Source organism: Salmo salar, unplaced genomic scaffold (genome assembly GCF_905237065.1).
Source record: "Salmo salar unplaced genomic scaffold, Ssal_v3.1, whole genome shotgun sequence".
Lineage (NCBI taxonomy): Eukaryota > Metazoa > Chordata > Actinopteri > Salmoniformes > Salmonidae > Salmo > Salmo salar.
Window position 1 is genome coordinate 310,001 of NW_025548157.1, and position 25,556 is coordinate 335,556.

The following is a 25,556-nucleotide window of genomic DNA, read 5'->3' on the forward strand; positions in this document are numbered from 1 at the left end:
CTATATTGGCTTTATATACAGGCACCTGCACAGACATCTCCCAGGTGGATATTAACTAGGACACCTCAGAACCACACTATGACAGATAAAGTAGCCAGGACATCTCACTATGGCAGGTAAAGTAGCCAGGACACCTCACTATGACAGGTAAAGTAGCCAGGACACCTCACTATGACAGGTAAAGTAGCCAGGTCACCTCACTATGACAGGTAAAGTAGCCAGGACACCTCACTATGACAGGTAAAGTAGCCAGGACAGCTCACTACCACACTATGACAGGTAAAGTAGCCAGGACACCTCACTATGACAGGTAAAGTAGCCAGGACACCTCACTATGACAGGTAAAGTAGCCAGGACACCTCACTATGACAGGTAAAGTAGCCAGGACATCACACCTCACTATGACAGGTAAAGTAGCCAGGTCACCTCACTACCACACTATGACAGGTAAAGTAGCCAGGACACCTCACTATGACAAGTAAAGTAGCCAGGACACCTCACTATGACAGGTAAAGTAGCCAGGACACCTCACTATGACAGGTAAAGTAGCCAGGACACCACACTATGACAGGTAAAGTAGCCAGGACACCACACTATGACAGGTAAAGTAGCCAGGTCACCTCACTATGACAGGTAAAGTAGCCAGGACACCTCACTATGACAGGTAAAGTAGCCAGGACACCTCACTATGACAGGTAAAGTAGCCAGGACACCTCACTATGACAGGTAAAGTAGCCAGGACACCACACTATGACAGGTAAAGTAGCCAGGTCATCTCACTATGACAGGTAAAGTAGCCAGGACATCTCACTACCACACTATGACAGGTAAAGTAGCCAGGTCACCTCACTATGACAGGTAAAGTAGCCAGGTCACCTCACTACCACACTATGACAGGTAAAGTAGCCAGGTCACCTCACTATGACAGGTAAAGTAGCCAGGTCACCTCACTATGACAGGTAAAGTAGCCAGGTCACCTCACTATGACAGGTAAAGTAGCCAGGACACCACACTATGACAGGTAAAGTAGCCAGGACACCTCACTATGACAGGTAAAGTAGCCAGGACACCTCACTATGACAGGTAAAGTAGCCAGGTCACCTCACTATGACAGGTAAAGTAGACAGGTAAAGTAGCCAGGTCACCTCACTACCTCACTATGACAGGTAAAGTAGCCAGGTCACCTCACAACCACACTATGACAGGTAAGGTAGCCAGGACACCTCACTATGACAGGTAAAGTAGCCAGGACACCTCACTATGACAGGTAAAGTAGCCAGGTCACCTCACTATGACAGGTAAAGTAGCCACAACACCTCACTATGACAGGTAAAGTAGCCAGGTCACCTCACTACCACACTATGACAGGTAAAGTAGCCAGGACACCTCACTATGACAAGTAAAGTAGCCAGGACACCTCACTATGACAGGTAAAGTAGCCAGGACACCACACTATGACAGGTAAAGTAGCCAGGACATCTCACTACCACACTATGACAGGTAAAGTAGCCAGGACACCTCACTACCACACTATGACAGGTAAAGTAGCCAGGACACCTCACTATGACAGGTAAAGTAGCCAGGACACCTCACTATGACAGGTAAAGTAGCCAGGACACCTCACTATGACAGGTAAAGTAGCCAGGACACCTCACTATGACAGGTAAAGTAGCCAGGACACCACACTATGACAGGTAAAGTAGCCAGGTCATCTCACTATGACAGGTAAAGTAGCCAGGACATCTCACTACCACACTATGACAGGTAAAGTAGCCAGGTCACCTCACTATGACAGGTAAAGTAGCCAGGTCACCTCACTACCACACTATGACAGGTAAAGTAGCCAGGTCACCTCACTATGACAGGTAAAGTAGCCAGGTCACCTCACTATGACAGGTAAAGTAGCCAGGTCACCTCACTATGACAGGTAAAGTAGCCAGGACACCACACTATGACAGGTAAAGTAGCCAGGACACCTCACTATGACAGGTAAAGTAGCCAGGACACCTCACTATGACAGGTAAAGTAGCCAGGTCACCTCACTATGACAGGTAAAGTAGACAGGTAAAGTAGCCAGGTCACCTCACTACCTCACTATGACAGGTAAAGTAGCCAGGTCACCTCACTATGACAGGTAAAGTAGCCAGGACACCTCACTATGACAGGTAAAGTAGCCAGGACACCTCACTATGACAGGTAAAGTAGCCAGGTCACCTCACTATGACAGGTAAAGTAGCCAGGACACCTCACTATGACAGGTAAAGTAGCCAGGACAGCTCACTATGACAGGTAAAGTAGCCAGGTCACCTCACTATGACAGGTAAAGTAGCCAGGTCACCTCACTATGACAGGTAAAGTAGCCAGGTCACCTCACTATGACAGGTAAAGTAGCCAGGACACCACACTATGACAGGTAAAGTAGCCAGGACACCTCACTATGACAGGTAAAGTAGCCAGGACATCTCACTACCACACTATGACAGGTAAAGTAGCCAGGACATCTCACTACCACACTATGACAGGTAAAGTAGCCAGGTCACCTCACTATGACAGGTAAAGTAGCCAGGTCACCTCACTACCACACTATGACAGGTAAAGTAGCCAGGTCACCTCACTATGACAGGTAAAGTAGCCAGGTCACCTCACTATGACAGGTAAAGTAGCCAGGTCACCTCACTATGACAGGTAAAGTAGCCAGGTAAAGTAGCCAGGTCACCTCACTATGACAGGTAAAGTAGCCAGGACACCTCACTATGACAGGTAAAGTAGCCAGGACACCTCACTATGACAGGTAAAGTAGCCAGGACAGCTCACTATGACAGGTAAAGTAGCCAGGTCACCTCACTATGACAGGTAAAGTAGCCAGGTCACCTCACTATGACAGGTAAAGTAGCCAGGTCACCTCACTATGACAGGTAAAGTAGCCAGGACACCACACTATGACAGGTAAAGTAGCCAGGACACCACACTATGACAGGTAAAGTAGCAGAACTCACTACCACACTATGACAGGTAAAGTAGCCAGGTCATCTCACTACCACACTATGACAGGTAAAGTAGCCAGGTCACCTCACTATGACAGGTAAAGTAGCCAGGTCACCTCACTATGACAGGTAAAGTAGCCAGGTCACCTCACTATGACAGGTAAAGTAGCCAGGAGACAGGTAAAGTAGCCAGGTCACCTCACTTCGGTAAAGTAGCCAGGACACCTCACTATGACAGGTAAAGTAGCCAGGTCACCTCACTATGACAGGTAAAGTAGCCAGGACACCCTACCACACTATGACAGGTAAAGTAGCCAGGACAGCTCTACACTATGACAGGTAAAGTAGCCAGGTCACCTCACTATGACAGGTAAAGTAGCCAGGTCACCTCACTATGACAGGTAAAGTAGCCAGGACACCTCACTATGACAGGTAAAGTAGCCAGGTCACCTCACTATGACAGGTAAAGTAGCCAGGACATCTATACCACACTATGACAGGTAAAGTAGCCAGGACATCTCACTACCACACTATGACAGGTAAAGTAGCCAGGTCACCTCACTATGACAGGTAAAGTAGCTAGGTCACCTACACACTATGACAGGTAAAGTAGCCAGGTCACCTCACTATGACAGGTAAAGTAGCCAGGTAAAGTAGCCAGGTCACCTCACTATGACAGGTAAAGTAGCCAGGTCACCTCACTATGACAGGTAAAGTAGCCAGGACACCTCACTATGACAGGTAAAGTAGCCAGGACAGCTCACTATGACAGGTAAAGTAGCCAGGTCACCTCACTATGACAGGTAAAGTAGCCAGGTCACCTCACTATGACAGGTAAAGTAGCCAGGTCACCTCACTATGACAGGTAAAGTAGCCAGGACACCACACTATGACAGGTAAAGTAGCCAGGACACCACACTATGACAGGTAAAGTAGCCAGGACATCTCACTACCACACTATGACAGGTAAAGTAGCCAGGACATCTCACTACCACACTATGACAGGTAAAGTAGCCAGGTCACCTCACTATGACAGGTAAAGTAGCTAGGTCACCTCACTACCACACTATGACAGGTAAAGTAGCCAGGTCACCTCACTATGACAGGTAAAGTAGCCAGGTCACCTCACTATGACAGGTAAAGTAGCCAGGTAAAGTAGCCAGGACACCTCACAACCACACAGTGTGTGTAGTGATCTAGTATTTACGGCGCATTCGGAAAGTATTCAGACCCCTTGACTTTTTCCACATTCTGTTAACGTTACAGCCTTATTCTAAAATGGATTTAAAAATAAATAAATATATTCCTCTTCAATATACACCCGATACTCCATAATGACAAAGTGAAAACAGGTTTTTATAATTGTTTACAAATATATAATTAAAAACAGAAATACCTTATTTACATAAGTATTCAGGACCCCTTTTTTTGCTGTGAGACTTGAAATTGAGCTCCGACGCTTCCTGTTTCCATTGATCATCCTTGAGATGTTTGTGCACGTCAGAGCAAACACCAAGCCGTGAGGTCAAACTGTTTGTCCCGAGACGGGGATTGTGTTCGAGGCACAGATCTGGGATTTAGAAGGGTAGCAAACAACAACAAAAAAATTTCCGCAGCATTGAAGGTCCCCAAGGACACAGTGGCGCAGCGGTCTAAGGCACTGCATCTCAGTGCTAGAGGCGTCACTACAGACCCTGGTTTGATTCCAGGCTGTATCACAAACCAGCTGTGATTGGGAGTGTAAATAGGGCGACGCACAATTTGGACCAGCATCGTCCGGGTTTGGCCGTCATTGTAAATAAGAATTTGTTCTTAACCGACTTGCCTAGTTAAACAAAGGTTTAATTAAACCTAAATGGAAAAGGTTTGGAAGCGCCAAGATTCTTCCTAGAGCTGGCCGCCAAGGACAAACTGAGCAATCAGGGGGAGAAGGGCCTTGGTCAGGGAGGTGACCGATGAGCCGATGGTCACTCTGACAGAGCTCCGGAGTTCCTCTGTGGAGATGGGAGAACCTTCCAGAAGGACAACCATCTCTGCAGCACTCCACCAATCAAGCCTTTATGGTAGAGTGGCCAGAAGCATGGTGGTGGCAGCATCATGCTGTGGGGATGTTTTTCAGAAGCAGGGACTGGGAGACTAGTCAGGGTAGAGGGAAAGATGAACGGAGCAAAGTGCAGAGAGGTCCTTGATGAAAACCTGCTCCAGAGCACTCGGGACCTCAGACTGGGGCGAAGGTTCACCTTCCAACAGGACAAGACCCTAAGCACACAGCCAAGACAACGCAGGAGTGGCTTCGGGACAAGTCTCTGAATGTCCTTGAGTGGCCCAGCCAGAGCCCGGACTTGAACCCGATTCAAACATCTCTGGAGAGACCTGAAAATAGCTGTGCAGCGACGCTCCCCATCCAACCTGGCAGAGCTTGAGAGGATCTGCAGAGAAGAATGGGAGAAACTCCCCAAATACAGGTGTGCCAAGCTTGTAGCGTCATACCCAAGTAGATTCAAGACTGTAATCGCTGCCAAAGATGCTTCAACAAAGTACTGAGTTAACGGTCTGAATATTTATGTAAATGTGATGTTTCTGTTTGCAAAATATTCCAAAAACCAGTTTTTGCTTTGTCATTATGGGGTATTGTGATGTCATTATGGGGTATTGTGATGTCATTATGGGGTATTGTGATGTCATTATGGGGTATTGTGATGTCATTATGGGGTATTGTGATGTCATTATGGGGTATTGTGTGTAAATTGATAAGGGGAAAAAAATATTGAATCCATTTTTAGAATGATGCTGTAACGTAACAAAATGTGGAAAAAGCCAAGATGGTCTCAATACTTTCTGAATGCACTGTATGTGTTTCTCTAGGTGTGGCCGTGGCCCTGAAGCAGGCTCTAAACCCCAGAGGTTAAGGGTTAATGTGTGTTAATGTTTCTCCAGGTGTGGCCGTGGCCCTGAAGCAGGCTCTGACCCCAGAGGTTAAGGGTTAATGTGTGTTAATGTTTCTCCAGGTGTGGCGGTAGCCCTGGAGCAGGCTCTAACCCCAGAGGTTAAGGGTTAATGTGTGTTAATGTGTGTGAATGTTTCTCCAGGTGTGGCAGTGGCCCTGAAGCAGGCTCTAACCCCAGAGGTTAAGGGTTAATGTGTGTTAATGTTTCTCTAGGTGTGGCGGTAGCCCTGAAGCAGGCTCTAAACCCCAGAGGTTAAGGGTTAATGTGTGTGTGTTAATGTTTCTCCAGGTGTGGCGGTGGCCCTGAAGCAGGCTCTAAACCCCAGAGGTTAAGGGTTAATGTGTGTTAATGTTTCTCCAGGTGTGGCGGTGGCCCTGGAGCAGGCTCTAACCCCAGAGGTTAAGGGTTAATGTGTGTTAATGTTTCTCCAGGTGTGGCGGTAGCCCTGAAGCAGGCTCTGACCCCAGAGGTTAAGGGTTAATGTGTGTTAATGTTTCTCCAGGTGTGGCGGTGGCCCTGAAGCAGGCTCTAAACCCCAGAGGTTAAGGGTTAATGTGTGTTAATGTTTCTCCAGGTGTGGCGGTGGCCCTGAAGCAGGCTCTAACCCCAGAGGTTAAGGGTTAATGTGTGTTAATGTTTCTCCAGGTGTGGCGGTGGCCCTGAAGCAGGCTCTAAACCCCAGAGGTTAAGGGTTAATGTGTGTTAATGTGTGTGAATGTTTCTCCAGGTGTGGCGGTGGCCCTGAAGCAGGCTCTAACCCCAGAGGTTAAGGGTTAATGTGTGTTAATGTTCCTCCAGGTGTGGCGGTGGCCCTGAAGCAGGCTCTAACCCCAGAGGTTAAGGGTTAATGTGTGTTAATGTTTCTCCAGGTGTGGCGGTGGCCCTGAAGCAGGCTCTAACCCCAGAGGTTAAGGGTTAATGTGTGTTAATGTTTCTCCAGGTGTGGCGGTAGCCCTGAAGCAGGCTCTAACCCCAGAGGTTAAGGGTTAATGTGTGTTAATGTGTGTGAATGTTTCTCCAGGTGTGGCGGTGGCCCTGAAGCAGGCTCTAAACCCCAGAGGTTAAGGGTTAATGTGTGTTAATGTGTGTGAATGTTTCTCTAGGTGTGGCGGTAGCCCTGAAGCAGGCTCTAAACCCCAGAGGTTAAGGGTTAATGTGTGTTAATGTGTGTGAATGTTTCTCCAGGTGTGGCGGTAGCCCTGAAGCAGGCTCTAACCCCCAGAGGTTAAGGGTTAATGTGTGTTAATGTTTCTCCAGGTGTGGCGGTGGCCCTGAAGCAGGCTCTAACCCCAGAGGTTAAGGGTTAATGTGTGTTAATGTTTCTCCAGGTGTGGCGGTGGCCCTGAAGCAGGCTCTAAACCCCAGAGGTTAAGGGTTAATGTGTGTTAATGTTTCTCCAGGTGTGGCCGTGGCCCTGAAGCAGGCTCTAACCCCAGAGGTTAAGGGTTAATGTGTGTTAATGTTTCTCCAGGTGTGGCGGTGGCCCTGAAGCAGGCTCTAACCCCCAGTGGTTAAGGGTTAATGTGTGTTAATGTTTCTCCAGGTGTGGCGGTGGCCCTGAAGCAGGCTCTAACCCCCAGAGGTTAAGGGTTAATGTGTGTTAATGTTTCTCCAGGTGTGGCGGTGTCCCTGAAGCAGGCTCTAAACCCCAGAGGTTAAGGGTTAATGTGTGTGAATGTTTCTCCAGGTGTGGCGGTAGCCCTGAAGCAGGCTCTAAACCCCAGAGGTTAAGGGTTAATGTGTGTTAATGTTTCTCCAGGTGTGGCGGTGGCCCTGAAGCAGGCTCTAAACCCCAGAGGTTAAGGGTTAATGTGTGTTAATGTTTCTCCAGGTGTGGCGGTGGCCCTGAAGCAGGCTCTAACCCCAGAGGTTAAGGGTTAATGTGTGTTAATGTGTGTTAATGTTTTTCCAGGTGTGGCGGTAGCCCTGAAGCAGGCTCTAAACCCCAGAGGTTAAGGGTTAATGTGTGTTAATGTGTGTTAATGTTTCTCCAGGTGTGGCGGTGGCCCTGAAGCAGGCTCTAAACCCCAGAGTTTAAGGGTTAATGTGTGTGAATGTTTCTCCAGGTGTGGCGGTAGCCCTGAAGCAGGCTCTAACCCCAGAGTTTAAGGGTTAATGTGTGTTAATGTTTCTCCAGGTGTGGCCGTGGCCCTGAAGCAGGCTCTAACCCCAGAGGTTAAGGGTTAATGTGTGTTAATGTTTCTCCAGGTGTGGCGGTGGCCCTGAAGCAGGCTCTAAACCCCAGAGGTTAAGGGTTAATGTGTGTTAATGTTTCTCCAGGTGTGGCGGTGGCCCTGAAGCAGGCTCTAAACCCCAGAGGTTAAGGGTGGTTAATGTGTGTTAATGTTTCTCTAGGTGTGGCGGTGGCCCTGAAGCAGGCTCTAAACCCCAGAGGTTAAGGGTTAATGTGTGTTAATGTTTCTCCAGGTGTGGCGGTGGCCCTGAAGCAGGCTCTAAACCCCAGAGGTTAAGGGTTAATGTGTGTGAATGTTTCTCCAGGTGTGGCGGTAGCCCTGAAGCAGGCTCTAAACCCCAGAGGTTAAGGGTTAATGTGTGTTAATGTTTCTCCAGGTGTGGCGGTAGCCCTGAAGCAGGCTCTAACCCCAGAGGTTAAGGGTTAATGTGTGTTAATGTTTCTCCAGGTGTGGCGGTAGCCCTGAAGCAGGCTCTAACCCCAGAGTTTAAGGCATATCAGTACCAGGTGCTCTCTAACTGCAGAGCTATGGCCAACGCCCTCATCGACCTCGGGTACAAGATCGTCACCGGTGAGACAATAACGTCATGGTTGTGGTTAACAGACTAACACCTGTGTTGGACAGGCTGTAAGCCAAGGTTTCCCGAACTGGGTCCAGGGGACCCCAAGGGGTGAATATTTGGGGGGGGGGTTTGCCCTAGGACGTGTGTAGTGCTAGTTCTGGAAACGCTGCTGTTAGGAATGGCCTCAGTTATTCCTTATCCCAACAGATGTTACTATTACAATAGTTGAGGACCTCCCGAGTGGCGCAAGGCGCTGCATCGCAGTGCTAACTGTGCCACTAGAGATTCTGGGTTCGAGTCCAGGCTCTGTCGCAGCCGGCCGCGACCGGGAGACCCATGGGGCGGCGAACAATTTGGCCCAGCGTCGTCCGGGTTAGGAAGAGGGTTTGGCCGGCAGGGATGTCCTTGTCCCATCGCGCTCTAGCGACTCCTGTGGCGGGCCGGGCGCAGTGCACGCTGACACGGTCGCAAGGTGTACGGTGTTTCCTCCGACACATTGGCGCGGCTGGTTTCCCGGGTTGGATGGGCATTGTGTCAAGAAGCAGTGCGGCTGGGTTGGGTTTCTGAGGACGCATGGCTCTCGACCTTCGCCTCTCCCGAGTCCATACGGGAGTTGCAGCGATGAGACAAGACTGTATCTACCAATTTGGATACCAACGAAATTGGGGAGAAAAAAGGGGTAAAGAAAATACAGATAAAGTAAATATTACAATACTTGTTGTTAACCCTGTGTGTTAACTAGGAATGGGCACGGTTATTCAATATCACAATGGACGTTAATATTAAAATACTTGAGTATTCATTTTTGCACAAAAAAACAATTTATAGGCCTATTTTTAACATTGACATTTTATTTATTTTTATATAAAATTGATAAAACAAACTTTTTTAATGTAGTTTTTTTATGACGTGCGCCCCATTAAAAAATACCTGTAGCCTTCACGTGTGTAGCTTGTTGTTCATGTTGGCCAATCAAAGCTGCAAAAATATACCAAAATGAAGCATTATCTGATGAAATAACTTTAGAAAAGGGGGCACGAGACAGGGATGTCCCCTGTCGCCCTTCCTGTTTGCCAGTGGTAATTGAACTGCTAAGATATGGGACCCGAAACGTTAACGGGTATCAAAATTGGCAAACCATGAACAAAAAACTCAATTTATTTACCGACGATCTACTGATACACCTTTACTAATAATTAAAAACTCAATGCCCCTCACCCCCAACCCCCCTTTTTTTTGTTAAAAATTATTTTCAGAATAATCCAACATTTTAGGATATCAAATTTACATGGAAATAGAAGAAGAATACCTCATGATATACAACTTTTAAAAACATATGAAATACTGAGGAGGCTTAATAAGTGACAACAAACATATATAATGATAACTTTATCCCATTACTCAACAACATGTAATCAGATCTAAATGAATTATATTAATTCACATGCATTACATAATACAGCTATGTACATACAGATACAATTAACCACTTCAGAATGGCTCCCAAAGTGTTTTTTTTTTATAAATACCAATTACCCCGCCAAAAGACATTTCTTTAAAAAGTATAGTCGTGCCATAATGACTTCATATGGGCAGATAAACTCATAGAATAAATGGGAACCGTTTAAATCTGAGGGGGGGTGTTTTAAGCTTCCTAGATCTGAGGGGGGGGGTTTAAGCTTCCTAAATCTGAGGGGGTTTTAAGCTTCCTAGATCTGAGGGGTGTTTTAAGCTTCCTAGATCTGAGGGGGGGTTTAAGCTTCCTAAATCTGAGGGGGGTTTTAAGCTTCCTAAATCTGAGGGGGGGGTTTAAGCTTCCTAGATTTAAGGGGGGTTTAAGCTTCCTAAATCTGAGGGGAGGGGGGGTTTAAGCTTCCTAGATCTGAGGGGGGGGTTTAAGCTTCCTAAATCTAAGGGGGGGGGATTTAAGCTTCCTAAATCTGAGGGGGGGGTTTAAGCTTCCTAAATCTGAGGGGGGGGGTTTAAGCTTCCTAAATCTGAGGGGAGGGGGGGGTTTTAAGCTTCCTAAATCTGAGGGGGGGGTTTAAAGCTTCCTAAATCTGAGGGGGGGTTTAAGCTTCCTAAATCTGAGGGGGGGTTTAAGCTTCCTAAATCTGAGGGGAGGGGGGTTTAAGCTTCCTAAATCTGAGGGGGGGGTTTTAAGCTTCCTAAATCTGAGGGGGTTTTAAGATACCCCTCTCTCCTCGCTATGAAAGATGTGAGTGTTTCTTCTCGGAAGTACGGTAACTAATCAGTCTCTCACCGTTCCAAAAAATACTGAATCTTAAGATGTCGATATCCCGGGCGAGAATTGAATCTTGACACTCAGAAATGGGAGTCGACGTGCAAGGAGCCGAGGAATCGATTGTTTTGGAGTAGACTCTTCACAACTACGTCATCGTTGTTAAACAGTTGGACAAATGGCGACAGCAGCAAAGTCCTGTATGGTAACACTTTGAGATGTTAAATGAGAAGGAGATGCCAACATTACGAGGTGGAATTTAGGTACAGTAACGGTAGTACAGGTGCCAATGCTTCACCGTGACGCCCAAACGCACCGCGACGCCCAAACGCACCGCGACGCCCAAACGCACCGCGACGCCCAAACGCACCGCGACGCCCAAACGCACCGCGATACCCAAACCACTGCTGGCAGAATTTAGGTACAGTAACGGTAGTACAGGTGCCAATGCTGTTGTTTTTAAACATTAAGAAAAATGGTCAATTTGTCACATCCCTGGTTGCTATATGGTTGTGTTTATGTTGTGGTATGGTTGTGTTAATGTTGTGGTGTGGTTGTGTTTATGTTGTGGTATGGTTGTGTTAATGTTGTTGTGTTAATGTTGTGGTATGGTTGTGTTAATGTTGTGGTATGGTTGTGTTAATGTTGTGGTATGGTTGTGTTAATGTTGTGGTATGGTTGTGTTAATGTTGTGGTGATGTTGTGGTATGGTTGTGTTAATGTTGTGGTATGGTTGTGTTAATGTTGTGGTATGGTTGTGTTAATGTTGTGGTATGGTTGTGTTAATGTTGTGGTGTGGTTGTGTTAATGTTGTGGTATGGTTGTGTTAATGTTGTGGTATGGTTGTGTTTATGTTGTCCAGGGGGTTCTGATAACCATCTGATCTTACTGGACCTGAGGCCCAGCGGGACGGACGGAGGACGAGCTGAGAAGGTTCTAGAAGCTGCTGCCATCGCCTGCAACAAGAACACCTGCCCAGGTAAGTAACAGACACTGTCCTCTGTAGGTGATGAGTGCTCTGTATCCCAGTGGTCTATATGTGTGTGTGTAGGAACTGACCCTGTGTGTGTGTGTGTGTGTGTGTGTGTAGGTGATGAGAGTGCTCTGTGTCCCAGTGGTCTATATGTGTGTGTGTGGGAACTGACCCTGTGTGTGTGTGTGTGTGTGTGTGTGTAGGTGATGAGAGTGCTCTGTGTCCCAGTGGTCTATATGTGTGTGTGTAGGAACTGACCCGGTGTGTGTGTGTGTGTGTGTGTGTGTGTGTGTGTGTGTGTGTGTGTAGGTGATGAGAGTGCTCTGTGTCCCAGTGGTCTATATGTGTGTGTGTGGGAACTGACCCTGTGTGTGTGTGTGTGTGTGTGTGTGTGTGTGTGTGTGTGTGTGTGTGTGTGTAGGAACTGACCCTGTGTGTGTGTGTGTGTGTGTGTGTGTGTGTGTGTGTGTGTGTGTGTGTGTGTGTGTGTGTAGGTGATAAGAGTGCATTGCGTCCCAGCGGTCTGAGGTTCGGCTCTCCTGCTCTGACCTCCAGGGGAATGGTTGAGGAAGACTTCAGGAAGGTCGCAGAGTTCATCCACAGAGGTGACCTTTAACCCCTGACCTCTGTGTCTATAGTCATAGTACTGACCCTAGATGTCCAGCTAGCAGACCAAGGCCCCTCTAATCCCTGACCTCTAACCCCTGACCTTTAACCCCTGACCTCTGTGTCTATAGACATAGTACTGATCCTAGATGTCCAGCTAGCAGACAACCCCTGACCTTTAACCCCTGACCTCTGTGTCTATAGACATAGTGCTGACCCTAGATGTCCAGCTAGCAGACCAAGGCCCCTTTAACCCCTGACCTCTAACCCCTGACCTCTGTGTCTATAGACATAGTACTGACCCTAGATGTCCAGCTAGCAGACCAAGGCCACCTCTAACCCCTGACCTTTAACCCCCGACCTCTGTGTCTATAGACATAGTACTGATCCTAGATGTCCAGCTAGCAGACCAAGGCCCCTCTAACCCCTGACCTTTAACCCCCGACCTCTGTGTCTATAGACATAGTGATGACCCTAGATGTCCAGCTAGCAGCCCAAGGCCACCTCTAACCCCTGACCTCTGTGTCTATAGACATAGTGCTGACCCTAGATGTCCAGCTAGCAGCCCAAGGCCACCTCTAACCCCTGACCTCTCAACCCCTCGTTCTCCCTACAGGTTATCCAGATTACCCCTGGACGTCCAGGCCTCTCTGCAGCCCAAGGCCACCTCTAACCCCTGACCTCTCAACCCCTCGTTCTCCCTACAGGTATCCAGATTACCTCTCTGCAGCCCAAGGCCACCTCTAACCCCTGACCTCTCAACCCCTCGTTCTCCCTACAGGTATCCAGATTGACGTCCAGGCCTCTCTGCAGCCCAAGGCCACCTCTAACCCCTGACCTCTCAACCCCTCGTTCTCCCTACAGGTTATCCAGATTACCCTGGACGTCCAGGCCTCTCTGCAGCCCAAGGCCACCTCTAACCCCTGACCTCTCAACCCCTCGTTCTCCCTACAGGTTATCCAGATTACCCTGGACGTCCAGGCCTCTCTGCAGCCCAAGGCCACCTCTAACCCCTGACCTCTCAACCCCTCGTTCTCCCTACAGGTTATCCAGATTACCCTGGACGTCCAGGCCTCTCTGCAGCCCAAGGCCACCTCTAACCCCTGACCTCTCAACCCCTCGTTCTCCCTACAGGTTATCCAGATTACCCTGGACGTCCAGGCCTCTCTGCAGCCCAAGGTCACCTCTAACCCCTGACCTCTCAACCCCTCGTTCTCCCTACAGGTATCCAGATTACGTCCAGGCCTCTCTGCAGCCCAAGGCCACCTCTAACCCCTGACCTCTCAACCCCTCGTTCTCCCTACAGGTTATCCAGATTACCCTGGACGTCCAGGCCTCTCTGCAGCCCAAGGCCACCTCTAACCCCTGACCTCTCAACCCCTCGTTCTCCCTACAGGTATCCAGATTACCCTGGACGTCCAGGCCTCTCTGCAGCCCAAGGCCACCTCTAACCCCTGACCTCTCAACCCCTCGTTCTCCCTACAGGTTATCCAGATTACCCTGTACGTCCAGGCCTCTCTGCAGCCCAAGGCCACCTCTAACCCCTGACCTCTCAACCCCTCGTTCTCCCTACAGGTATCCAGATAACCCTGGACGTCCAGGCCTCTCTGCAGCCCAAGGTCACCCTGAAGGAGTTTAAGGAGGCCCTTGCAGGGGAGGCGAAGCACCAGGAACGGGTAGCAGAGCTGAGGGGCGAGGTGGAAGCTTTCGGGGAGGTTCCCCATGCCTGGTCTGGAGGAACTTTAGAAGACCGGGGTCCGATGGTTCTCACTGCTGGATTGCCTTTTTCCCCCTCTGCTGTTGCACCCTGTTGAATAAACTTCCCATCTCCTTTTCTCAACGTTTTGTAGGGAAGAACAAAAAAAAAAACCCAACTCAAACTATTCTGCTTTTTTTTTTTCCGTGAGTCCACTGTTGTTACAATCCCAGAATGTGTCGCAGGTCGGCTTGTCAAGATGAAGGAAATTCAAGAAGAGATGTCAATCTACCACATCATCATCCTTTATCTTGAAAACTTGACCGCTGACCTGCAAAACTGACTTCTCTGCCTTAACGGTTTGACTGACCGGTTTGTCCTCTGCCTTAACGGTTTGACTGACTGTTTCCCTTCTCTGTCTTAACGGTTTGACTGACCGGTTTGTCCTCTGCCTTAACGGTTTGACTGACTGTTTCCCTTCTCTGCCTTAACGGTTTGACTGACCGGTTTGTCCTCTGCCTTAACGGTTTGACTGACCGGTTTGTCCTCTGCCTTAACGGTTTGACTGACCGGTTTGTCCTCTGCCTTAACGGTTTGACTGACCGGTTTGTCCTCTGCCTTAACGGTTTGACTGACTGTTTCCCTTCTCTGTCTTAACGGTTTGACTGACCGGTTTGTCCTCTGCCTTAACGGTTTGACTGACCGGTTTGTCCTCTGCCTTAACGGTTTGACTGACCGGGTTGTCCTCTGCCTTAACGGTTTGACTGACCGGTTTGTCCTCTGCCTTAACGGTTTGACTGACCGGTTTGTCCTCTGCCTTAACGGTTTGACTGACCGGTTTGTCCTCTGCCTTAACGGTTTGATGTAACGAAACCCAAGACAAATAAAACTCTAATATGTGGAACACACCTCAGTCTCTACTGTCTCTCTTGTTTTTCAGAAGATGAACGACACTGTAGACGGCATGTGTGAATCAATGGGTGTGATTTAGAGGATGCATTGTGGGTAAATATAGAGCCCGTCGGCCATTAGGATTTGGTTCCAGATATACACATTTGAAAGAGAAAGATACCTAGTCAGTTACACAGCCGTTTAGAGGAACCGGCTGCGTTTTATCCGACCGTTTAGAGGAACCGCCGCGTTTTATCCGACCGTTTAGAGGAACCGGCTGCGTTTTATCCGACCGTTTAGAGGAACCGGCTGCGTTTTATCCGACCGTTTAGAGGAACCGGCTGCGTTTTATCCGACCGGAGAGGAACCGGCTGTGTTTTATCCGACCGTTTAGAGGGACCGGCTGTGTTTTATCCGACCGTTTAGAGAGACCGGCTGCGTTTTATTCGACCGTTTAGAGGAACCGGCTGCGTTTTATCCGACCGGAGAGGAACCGCTGCGTTTTATCCGACCGGAGAGGAACCGGCTGCGTTTTATCCGACCGGAGAGGAACCGGCTGCGTTTTATCCGACCGGAGAGGAACCGGCTGCGTTTTATCCGACCGGAGAGGAACCGGCTGCATTTTATCCGACCGTTTAGAGGAACCGCCGCGTTTTATCCGACCGGAGAGGAACCGCCGCGTTTTATCCGACCGTTTAGAGGAACCGGCTGCGTTTTATCCGACCGTTTAGAGGAACCGCTGCGTTTTATCCGACCGTTTAGAGGAACCGGCTGCGTTTTATCCGACCGTTTAGAGGAACCGGCTGCGTTTTATCCGACCGGAGAGGAACCGGCTGCGTTTTATCCGACCGGAGAGGAACCGGCTGCATTTTATCCGACCGTTTAGAGGAACCGCTGCGTTTTATCCGACCGTTTAGAGGAACGGCTGCGTTTTATCCGACCGGAGAGGAACCGGCTGCGTTTTATCCGACCGTTTAGAGGAACCGGCTGCGTTTTATCCGACCGTTTAGAGGAACCGGCTGCGTTTTATCCGACCGTTTAGAGGAACCGGCTGCGTTTTATCCGACCGTTTAGAGGAACCGGCTGCGTTTTATCCGACCGGAGAGGAACCGGCTGCGTTTTATCCGACCGGAGAGGAACCGCTGCGTTTTATCCGACCGTTTAGAGGAACCGGCTGCGTTTTATCCGACCGTTTAGAGGAACCGGCCGCGTTTTATCCGACCGTTTAGAGGAACCGGCCGCGTTTTTATCCGACCGTTTAGAGGAACCGGCCGCGTTTTATCCGACCGTTTAGAGGAACCGGCTGCGTTTTATCCGACCGGAGAGGAACCGCTGCGTTTTATCCGACCGTTTAGAGGAACCGGCTGCGTTTTATCCGACCGGAGAGGAACCGGCTGCGTTTTATCCGACCGTTTAGAGGAACCGGCTGCCTTTTATCCGACCGTTTAGAGGAACCGGCTGCGTTTTATCCGACCGTTTAGAGGAACCGGCTGCGTTTTCCGACCGTTTAGAGGAACCGGCTGCGTTTTATCCGACCGTTTAGAGGAACCGGCTGCGTTTTATCCGACCGTTTAGAGGAACCGGCTGCGTTTTATCCGACCGTTTAGAGGAACCGGCTGCGTTTTATCCGACCGGAGAGGAACCGGCTGCGTTTTATCTTTAATACTGATCATCATCGTCCAGGTTGGAACCATCTCAGTAACAACACCCAACCACTTTACAAATCGACAGAAACATTCAATAATTTAATGTCATTATAATAACAATACATCAGCATCATAAATGGTATGAACCAGACAGACATTCAGCTCTGTTTAACACTGGTCCTAGATCAGTTATATATATATATATATATATATCACCTCTCTAATGGTGACCTGTTCAACACTGGTCCTAGATCAGTTATATATATATATATATATATCACCTCTCTAATGGTGACCCGTTAGGACTGATCCTAGATCAGTCATATATATATATATATCACCTCTCTAATGGTGACCTGTTAGGACTGGTCCTAGATCAGTTATATATATATATATATCACCTCTCTAATGGTGACCTGTTCAACACTGGTCCTAGATCAGTTATATATATATATCACCTCTCTAATGGTGACCTGTTAGGACTGGAGGGAGGAAACTGATCCTAGATCAGTTATTAACATTTACATTTTAGTCATTTTAGCAGACGCTCTTATCCAGAGCGACTTACAGTAGTGAATGCATACATTTCAGACATTTCCCCCCCCCGTATTGGTCCCCCGTGGGAATCGAACCCACAACCCTGGCGTTGCAAACACCCATGCTCTACCAACTGAGCCACACGGGACCCATATATATATATATATCTCTCACCCCTCGTTAGGACTGGAGGGAGGAAGCTGTTCCTAGATTCAAATCCGATCTCCTCTTTTCGGCTGTGCACCTTATTAAAAGGTAAAGTTTCCACGTTAACAGTAGGCTCAATCCTAAATTACCTTTTTGGTTTTTTTAAAGGTGAACTATAACCCGGATCTTCTGCGGATCAGATTGAATCTAGCCAAGGGCTATTTCTTTCTGGTCCTGGAGGGACGAAACACTACTGGTTCTCATCCTCTACCTGTAATCCGAGACTCGTTCAGACCCGAGACTCATTCAGACCTGGGGACAACAGGTTGAGACTCATTCAGACCTGAGACTCATTCAGACCTGGGGACATCAGGTAGAGAGACTCATTCAGACCTGGGGACATCAGGTAGAGAGACTCATTCAGACCTGGGACTCATTCAGACCTGGGGACATCAGGTAGAGAGACTCATTCAGACCTGGGACTCATTCAGACCTGGGGACATCAGGTAGAGAGACTCATTCAGACCTGGGGACATCAGGTAGAGAGACTCATTCAGACCTGGGGACATCAGGTAGAGAGACTCATTCAGACCTGGGGACATCAGGTAGAGAGACTCGTTCAGACCTGGGGACATCAGGTAGAGAGACTCATTCAGACCTGGGGACATCAGGTTGAGACTCATTCAGACCTGGGGACATCAGGTAGAGAGACTCATTCAGACCTGGGGACATCAGGTAGAGAGACTCATTCAGACCTGGGGACATCAGGTAGAGAGACTAATTCAGACCTGGGGACATCAGGTAGAGAGACTCATTCAGACCTGGGGACATCAGGTAGAGAGACTCATTCAGACCTGGGACTAATTCAGACCTGGGGACATCAGGTAGAGAGACTCATTCAGACCTGGGGACATCAGGTAGAGAGACTCATTCAGACCTGGGGACATCAGGTAGAGAGACTCATTCAGACCTGGGGACATCAGGTAGAGAGACTCATTCAGACCTGGGGACATCAGGTAGAGAGACTCATTCAGACCTGGGGACATCAGGTAGAGAGACTCATTCAGACCTGGGGACATCAGGTAGAGAGACTCATTCAGACCTGGGGACATCAGGTAGAGAGACTCATTCAGACCTGAGACTCATTCAGACCTGGGGACATCAGGTAGAGAGACTCATTCAGACCTGGGGACATCAGGTAGAGAGACTCATTCAGACCTGGGGACATCAGGTAGAGAGACTCATTCAGACCTGGGGACATCAGGTAGAGAGACTCATTCAGACCTGGGGACATCAGGTAGAGAGACTCATTCAGACCTGGGGACATCAGGTAGAGAGACTCATTCAGACCTGGGGACATCAGGTAGAGAGACTCATTCAGACCTGGGGACATCAGGTAGAGAGACTCATTCAGACCTGGGGACATCAGGTAGAGAGACTCATTCAGACCTGGGGACATCAGGTAGAGAGACTCATTCAGACCTGGGACTAATTCAGACCTGGGGACATCAGGTAGAGAGACTCATTCAGACCTGGGGACATCAGGTAGAGAGACTCATTCAGACCTGGGGACATCAGGTAGAGAGACTCATTCAGACCTGGGGACATCAGGTAGGAAGAGAAAGCAGAAATGTTTTGGCCCTCAGGACCTGAATAATACTTTGACATTGAAACACAACAGCTATACATAACTAGGTGAAAGCAGACCTGACGCAACACACACACACACACAATAAGCACACGCACACACACACACACACACACACACACACACACAATAAGCACACTGTGGTAAGACTGTTTTGGGTTGCATTTTGTCTGCATTTAGCCAATCTGTAACAATCAGAAGAATAAAATACACATCCAAACATCTTGACCTTTCAACAAACAGCAAGATGGAAATGAACCTTGTGAAGGAAACAGCAACATAAAGTGTTTTAATAGGAGGTAACTGGCAGAATAAAGGAAACTCCAGGTCCTCCACCAACCACCAGGTAACTGCCAGAATAAAGGAAACTCCAACATAGTGTTTTAATAGGTCGGGTCGTCCACCAGGTAACTGGCAGAATAAAGGAAACTCCAGGTCCACCAACCACCAGGTAACTGGCAGAATAAAGGAAACTCCAACAGTGTTTTAATAGGAGGTCGGGTCGTCCACCAGGTAACTGGCAGAATAAAGGAAACTCCAACAGTGTTTTAATAGGACGTCGGGTCGTCCACCAGGTAACTGGCAGAATAAAGGAAACTCCAGGTCCTCCACCAACCACCAGGTAACTGGCAGAATAAAGGAAACACCAACAGTGTTTTAATAGGAGGTCGGGTCGTCCACCAGGTAACTGGCAGAATAAAGGAAACTCCAGGTCCACCAACCACCAGGTAACTGGCAGAATAAAGGAAACTCCAACATAGTGTTTTAATAGGAGGTCGGGTCGTCCACCAGGTAACTGGCAGAATAAAGGAAACTCCAACATAGTGTTTTAATAGGAGGTCGGGTCGTCCACCAGGTAACTGGCAGAATAAAGGAAACTCCAACAGTGTTTTAATAAGAGGTCGGGTCGTCCACCAGGTAACTGGCAGAATAAAGGAAACTCCAACAGTGTTTTAATAGGAGGTCGGGTCGTCCACCAGGTAACTGGCAGAATAAAGGAAACTCCAGGTCCTCCACCAACCACCAGGTAACTGGGAGAATAAAGGAAACTCCAACAGTGTTTTAATAGGACGTCGGGTCCTCCACCAACCAGAACAGCTTTAATACACCTTGACATCGATTCTACAAGTGTCTGGGAAGTCTATCGGAGGGATGAGACGCCATTCTTCCACGAGGAAATTCCATCATTTGGTGTTTTGTTGATGGTATTGAAGCCACCTTGCAGCCATTTTGGCTCTCCTTAATGATGTGTATAAACCCTGGATGGCTGACAGGGGGGTGCTGTATTGAAGCCACCGTGCAGCCATTTTGGCTCTCCTTAATGATGTGTATAAACCCTGGATGGCTGACAGGGGGGGGGCTGTATTGCAGCCATTTTGGCTCTCCTTAATGATGTGTATAAACCCTGGATGGCTGACAGGGGGGTGCTGTATTGAAGCCACCGTGCAGCCATTTTGGCTCTCCTTAATGATGTGTATAAACCCTGGATGGCTGACAGGTGGGTGTTGTATTGCAGCCATTTTGGCTCTCCTTAATGATGTGTATAAACCCTGGATGGCTGACAGGGGGGTGCTGTATTGCAGCCATTTTGGCTCTCCTTAATGATGTGTATAAACCCTGGATGGCTGACAGGGGGGTGCTGTATTGAAGCCATTTTGGCTCTCCTTAATGATGTGTATAAACCCTGGATGGCTGACAGGGGGGTGCTGTATTGAAGCCACCGTGCAGCCATTTTGGCTCTCCTTAATGATGTGTATAAACCCTGGATGGCTGACAGGGGGTGCTGTATTGCAGCCATTTTGGCTCTCCTTAATGATGTGTATAAACCCTGGATGGCTGACAGGGGGGTGCTGTATTGAAGCCATTTTGGCTCTCCTTAATGATGTGTATAAACCCTGGATGGCTGACAGGGGGGTGCTCTATTGCAGCCATTTTGTCTCTCCTTAATGATGTGTATAAACCCTGGATGGCTGACAGGGGGGGGGCTGTATTGAAGCCACCGTGCAGCCATTTTGGCGCTCCTCCATTGTAAATAATATGTTGGACGATATAGAAATCCATTTACTAAATGTCATTACATTAATTTCTGACATGTTTATTCCATTAAGACACCGTAATGTATAATTTTACATATGTGAGCTAAACTAAAATATTTTTTTAGCGCCCCCCCCAACCCCTTTAAAAATACTAATGTTACTGTCCCCCACTACAAACAACAACAAATACTTAAATACATGTAATGTTGTTCTTGAAACCTTTAATTGTAATGCTGTAAACTTTCCATTCAATCCTATGGAGGACTGTCAAAATGGCCGACCGGTGGCTTAAAGCCTATAAATGTCCAGTAAAGCAGCAGCAGCAGCAATCTAGGGTTTATATACACGTCGTTGGTATAGCGACGGTAAAGGAGCTAAATCGAACTCGACCAAAAAAAACAAACAAAGGAACTCCCTTGCCATGGAAACGCGTCGGGGGGGCGGGGGGGAATCCCCAAAGCTTCCTCGTTGTCCCTCAGCTAAATTAGTCTATTGTCTATTTCACACTATGTTGGAGGTAAAAAAAAAATCGGAGTATAATGATTGTATTGGATGTTATCAACTCATGTCATCGTCACCTAAATCAACGATTTCTGTACGCTAGCTAAGGCTAACCAGCTTATACGAAACGGGAGTTAGCATTTAGCAGGGAGTTAGCATTTAGCAAGGAGTTAGCATTTAGCAGGGAGTTAGCATTTAGCAGGGAGTTAGCATCTAGCAGGGAGTTAGCATTTAGCAGGGAGTTAGCATTTAGCAGGGAGTTAGCATTCAGCAGGGAGTTAGCATTTAGCAGGGAGTTAGCATTCAGCAGGGAGTTAGCATTCAGCAAGGAGTTAGCATTTAGCATTTAGCAGGGAGTTAGCATTTAGCAGGGAGTTAGCATTTAGCAGGGAGTTAGCATTTAGCAGGGCGTTAGCATTTAGCAGGGCGTTAGCATTCAGCAGGGAGTTAGCATTTAGCAGGGAGTTAGCATTTAGCAGGGAGTTAGCATTTAGCAGCCACCCTCTTCAAGAAAAAAAAAAGAGACAACTTCTACATGTTATGCAGGGAAAAAAACAGTGAAATATAATCCAAAAATCGTACTTAAGTAAAACACATCGGTGGGTCCTGTTACGACACATAAAGCATGACTGATTTGACGAATGTCCCTCTTTTCATTAATAAATTTGATTCGTTGAACGGGCACCAATCTGGTCCTTTACAACGTTCCCAACAAACTATAGCAGTAGTAGTAGTAGTACTGTGGTTCTGTGGACAACATGCAACATCACGGGGACACGGACCGGCACGAACACACACGGAACATGCATCATATTAACGTTACACACACACTTCTCGCTCAGATCAGAAGGACGGTTCATAGTGGACTTGTCAATCAATCAATCAATCAATCAAAAATCAGTGTCCAGGTTCCCGTCCCCCCCTGGATTCGGACATTCATTAGAAGGAGGACGGACGGATGGACAGCATTACATTCACTAAAACCCCCTCGCTCCCTCCTCAGTCTCTCCCGATTACCTAGGAGACGGTCTCCAACCTAGAGCGAAATCTCCCATCTGTCTCCAGTGCTGTTTTGAGGAGGTGAGGAGAGAAGACTCGAGGGCTCTCAGAGATTCGATCCTCGGTCAGTGTTTCAGATCAGATCTTGTATAGGAGACTAGTGGTGTAGTTAAAAGTGAAGCTGGGTGGAGCTCTCTTCCTGGCAGCACCCCCAGTGGTCGGGTCTAGGTTCTGCTCTGGGGTTACAGCGCCCCCAGTGGTCGGGTCTAGGCCCGTCTCTGGGGTTACAGCACCCCCAGTGGTCGGGTCTAGGCCCGTCTCTGGGGTTACAGCACCCCCAGTGGTCGGGTCTAGGTTCTGCTCTGGGGTTACAGCGCCCCCAGTGGTCGGGTCTAGGCCCGTCTCTGGGGTTACAGCGCCCCAGTGGTCGGGTCTAGGCCCGTCTCTGGGGTTACAGCACCCCAGTGGTCGGGTCCAGGCCCGTCTCTGGGGTTATAGCGCCCCAGTGGTCGGGTCTAGGCCCGTCTCTGGGGTTACAGCGCCCCCAGTGGTCGGGTCTAGGCCCGTCTCTGGGGTTATAGCACCCCCAGTGGTCGGGTCTAGGCCCGTCTCTGGGGTTACAGCACCCCAGTGGTCGGGTCGACGCCCGTCTCTGGGGTTATAGCGCCCCCAGTGGTAGGGTCGACGCCCGTCTCTGGGGTTACAGCACCCCCAGTGGTCGGGTCAACGCCCGTCTCTGGGGTTACAGCGCCCCAGTGGTCGGGTCTAGGCCCGTCTCTGGGATAACAGCACCCCAGTGGTCGGGTCTAGGCCCGTCTCTGGGGTTACAGCACCCCAGTGGTCGGGTCTTGGCCCGGTTCTGGGGTTACAGCACCCCAGTGGTCGGGTCTTGGCCCGGTTCTGGGGTTACAGCACCCCAGTGGTCGGGTCTAGGCCCGTCTCTGGGGTTACAGCACCCCCAGTGGTCGGGTCTAGTATGTTGTCCGTCTCCAGGTAGTGCCGGGTGATCAGCTGACTCAGGTACATCAGGACGGAACAGTCGTCTTCGCCGAGCCCGAGCTGATCCCTCAGGAAGCCCCGCGTCCTCTCCTCTACTTCCTGTCTCTGCTCCGGCGGTGGCTGATGGGAAGATGGAGGTGATGTGTAAAGCTAAGGTGGAAAGCCCGGGCGGCCAGTCGACTGAGCACGTTCTGGAGATGTAAGAAGTAGGTGGATCCTCGCCGGAGCCGGGTACGGCGGTCCGCCATGTTGGACAGGAGGGTTCCGCGGTAGCCGGGGCAACGGAGGGTCTTCCGGTCGGCGTCCAGGACGGAGATGTAACGGCTGTAGCGAGACAGAGAGCAGAGCATGCTGGTCCCCACGGGAGAAGCCACCCTGGAGGAAAAGAGAGAGGAGATATTCAGTCTGAATGAGATGTATGGCGCACAGTGAAAATCTAGACATATTTTATACTGATCAATGTGGAAAAACTATCCCCAATTTATATTTTAATTTAAGGCCGCAAAATGAGACTTTCATTAGGTTGAGGAGCTAGGAGGAGGAGGCATCTCTACTGTCTATAGGGTAGGAAAAGGAGGAGGCATGTCTACTGTCTATAGGGTAGGAGGAGGAGGAGGAGGCATGTCTACTGTCTATAGGGTAGGAGGAGGAGGCATGTCTACTGTCTATAGGGTAGGAGGCATGTCTACTGTCTATAGGGTAGGAGGAGGAGGAGGAGGCATGTCTACTGTCTATAGGGGAGGAGGAGGAGGAGGCATGTCTACTGTCTATAGGGGAGGAGGAGGAGGAGGAGGAGGCATGTCTACTGTCTATAGGGTAGGAGGAGGAGGAGGAGGCATGTCTACTGTCTATAGGGTAGGAGGAGGAGGAGGCATCTCAACTGTCTATAGGGTAGGAAAAGGAGGAGGCATGTCTACTGTCTATAGGGTAGGGAGGAAAAGGAGGAGGCATGTCTACTGTCTATAGGGGGAGGAGGAAAAGGAGGAGGCATGTCTACTGTCTATAGGGTCGGAGGAGGAGGAGGCATGTCTACTGTCTATAGGGTCGGAGGAGGAGGAGGCATGTCTACTGTCTATAGGGGAGGAGGAGGAGGAGGAGGAGGCATGTCTACTGTCTATAGGGTAGGAGGAGGAGGAGGCATGTCTGTCTATAGGGTAGGAGGAGGAGGAGGCATCTCTACTGTCTATAGGGTAGGAGGAGGAGGAGGCATGTCTACTGTCTATAGGGTAGGAGGAGGAGGAGGTATGTCTACTGTCTATAGGGTAGGAGGAGGAGGAGGCATGTCTACTGTCTATAGGGTAGGAGGAGGCATGTCTACTGTCTATAGGGTAGGAGGAGGAGGAGGCATGTCTACTGTCTATAGGGTAGGAGGAGGAGGAAGAGGAGGCATGTCTACTGTCTATAGGGTAGGAGGAGGAGGAGGCATGTCTACTGTCTATAGGGTAGGAGGAGGAGGCATGTCTACTGTCTATAGGGGAGGAGGAGGAGGAGGCATGTCTACTGTCTATAGGGTAGGAGGAGGAGGAGGCATGTCTACTGTCTATAGGGTAGGAGGAGGAGGAGGCATGTCTACTGTCTATAGGGTAGGAGGAGGAGGAGGCATGTCTACTGTCTATAGGGTAGGAGGAGGAGGAGGCATGTCTACTGTCTATAGGGGAGGAGGAGGAGGCATGTCTACTGTCTATAGGGTAGGAGGAGGAGGAGGTATGTCTACTGTCTATAGGGTAGGAGGAGGAGGCATGTCTACTGTCTATAGGGGAGGAGGAGGAGGCATGTCTACTGTCTATAGGGGAGGAGGAGGAGGAGGCATGTCTACTGTCTATAGGGTAGGAGGAGGAGGAGGCATGTCTACTCTCTATAGGGTAGGAGGAGGAGGAGGAGGCATGTCTACTGTCTATAGGGGAGGAGGAGGAGGAGGTATGTCTACTGTCTATAGGGTAGGAGGA

The 25,556-nt window shown here is 49.0% G+C and overlaps 2 long non-coding RNA genes and 1 pseudogene across 7 annotated transcripts; 2 read left to right on the top strand and 1 right to left on the bottom strand.

The window, feature by feature from the left end:
• LOC106594472 (serine hydroxymethyltransferase, cytosolic-like) overlaps window positions 1-15,114 on the top strand; it is a 49,101-nt pseudogene extending 33,987 nt beyond the window's left edge.
• A 1,707-nt stretch (window positions 15,115-16,821) lies between these two features.
• Window positions 16,822-19,071, bottom strand: LOC123732714 (uncharacterized). 3 transcript variants are annotated; one of them, XR_006763366.1, is made up of 3 exons: window positions 18,993-19,071; window positions 17,217-17,853; window positions 16,822-17,099 (listed from the first exon to the last, which is right to left on the bottom strand). It is a non-coding gene; the product is annotated as an uncharacterized lncRNA (long non-coding RNA). The 3 variants fall into 3 exon arrangements; XR_006763365.1 differs by having other exon boundaries at window positions 16,822-17,159; XR_006763364.1 differs by having other exon boundaries at window positions 16,822-17,853.
• On the top strand, window positions 17,768-20,003 carry LOC123732715 (uncharacterized). 4 transcript variants are annotated; one of them, XR_006763370.1, is made up of 4 exons: window positions 19,228-19,374; window positions 19,466-19,482; window positions 19,527-19,697; window positions 19,868-20,003. It is a non-coding gene; the product is annotated as an uncharacterized lncRNA (long non-coding RNA). The 4 variants fall into 4 exon arrangements; XR_006763369.1 differs by having other exon boundaries at window positions 19,804-19,885; XR_006763368.1 differs by lacking the exon at window positions 19,868-20,003 and adding an exon at window positions 19,698-19,833 and having other exon boundaries at window positions 19,527-19,650.
• Window positions 20,004-25,556: the final 5,553 nt, after the last annotated feature.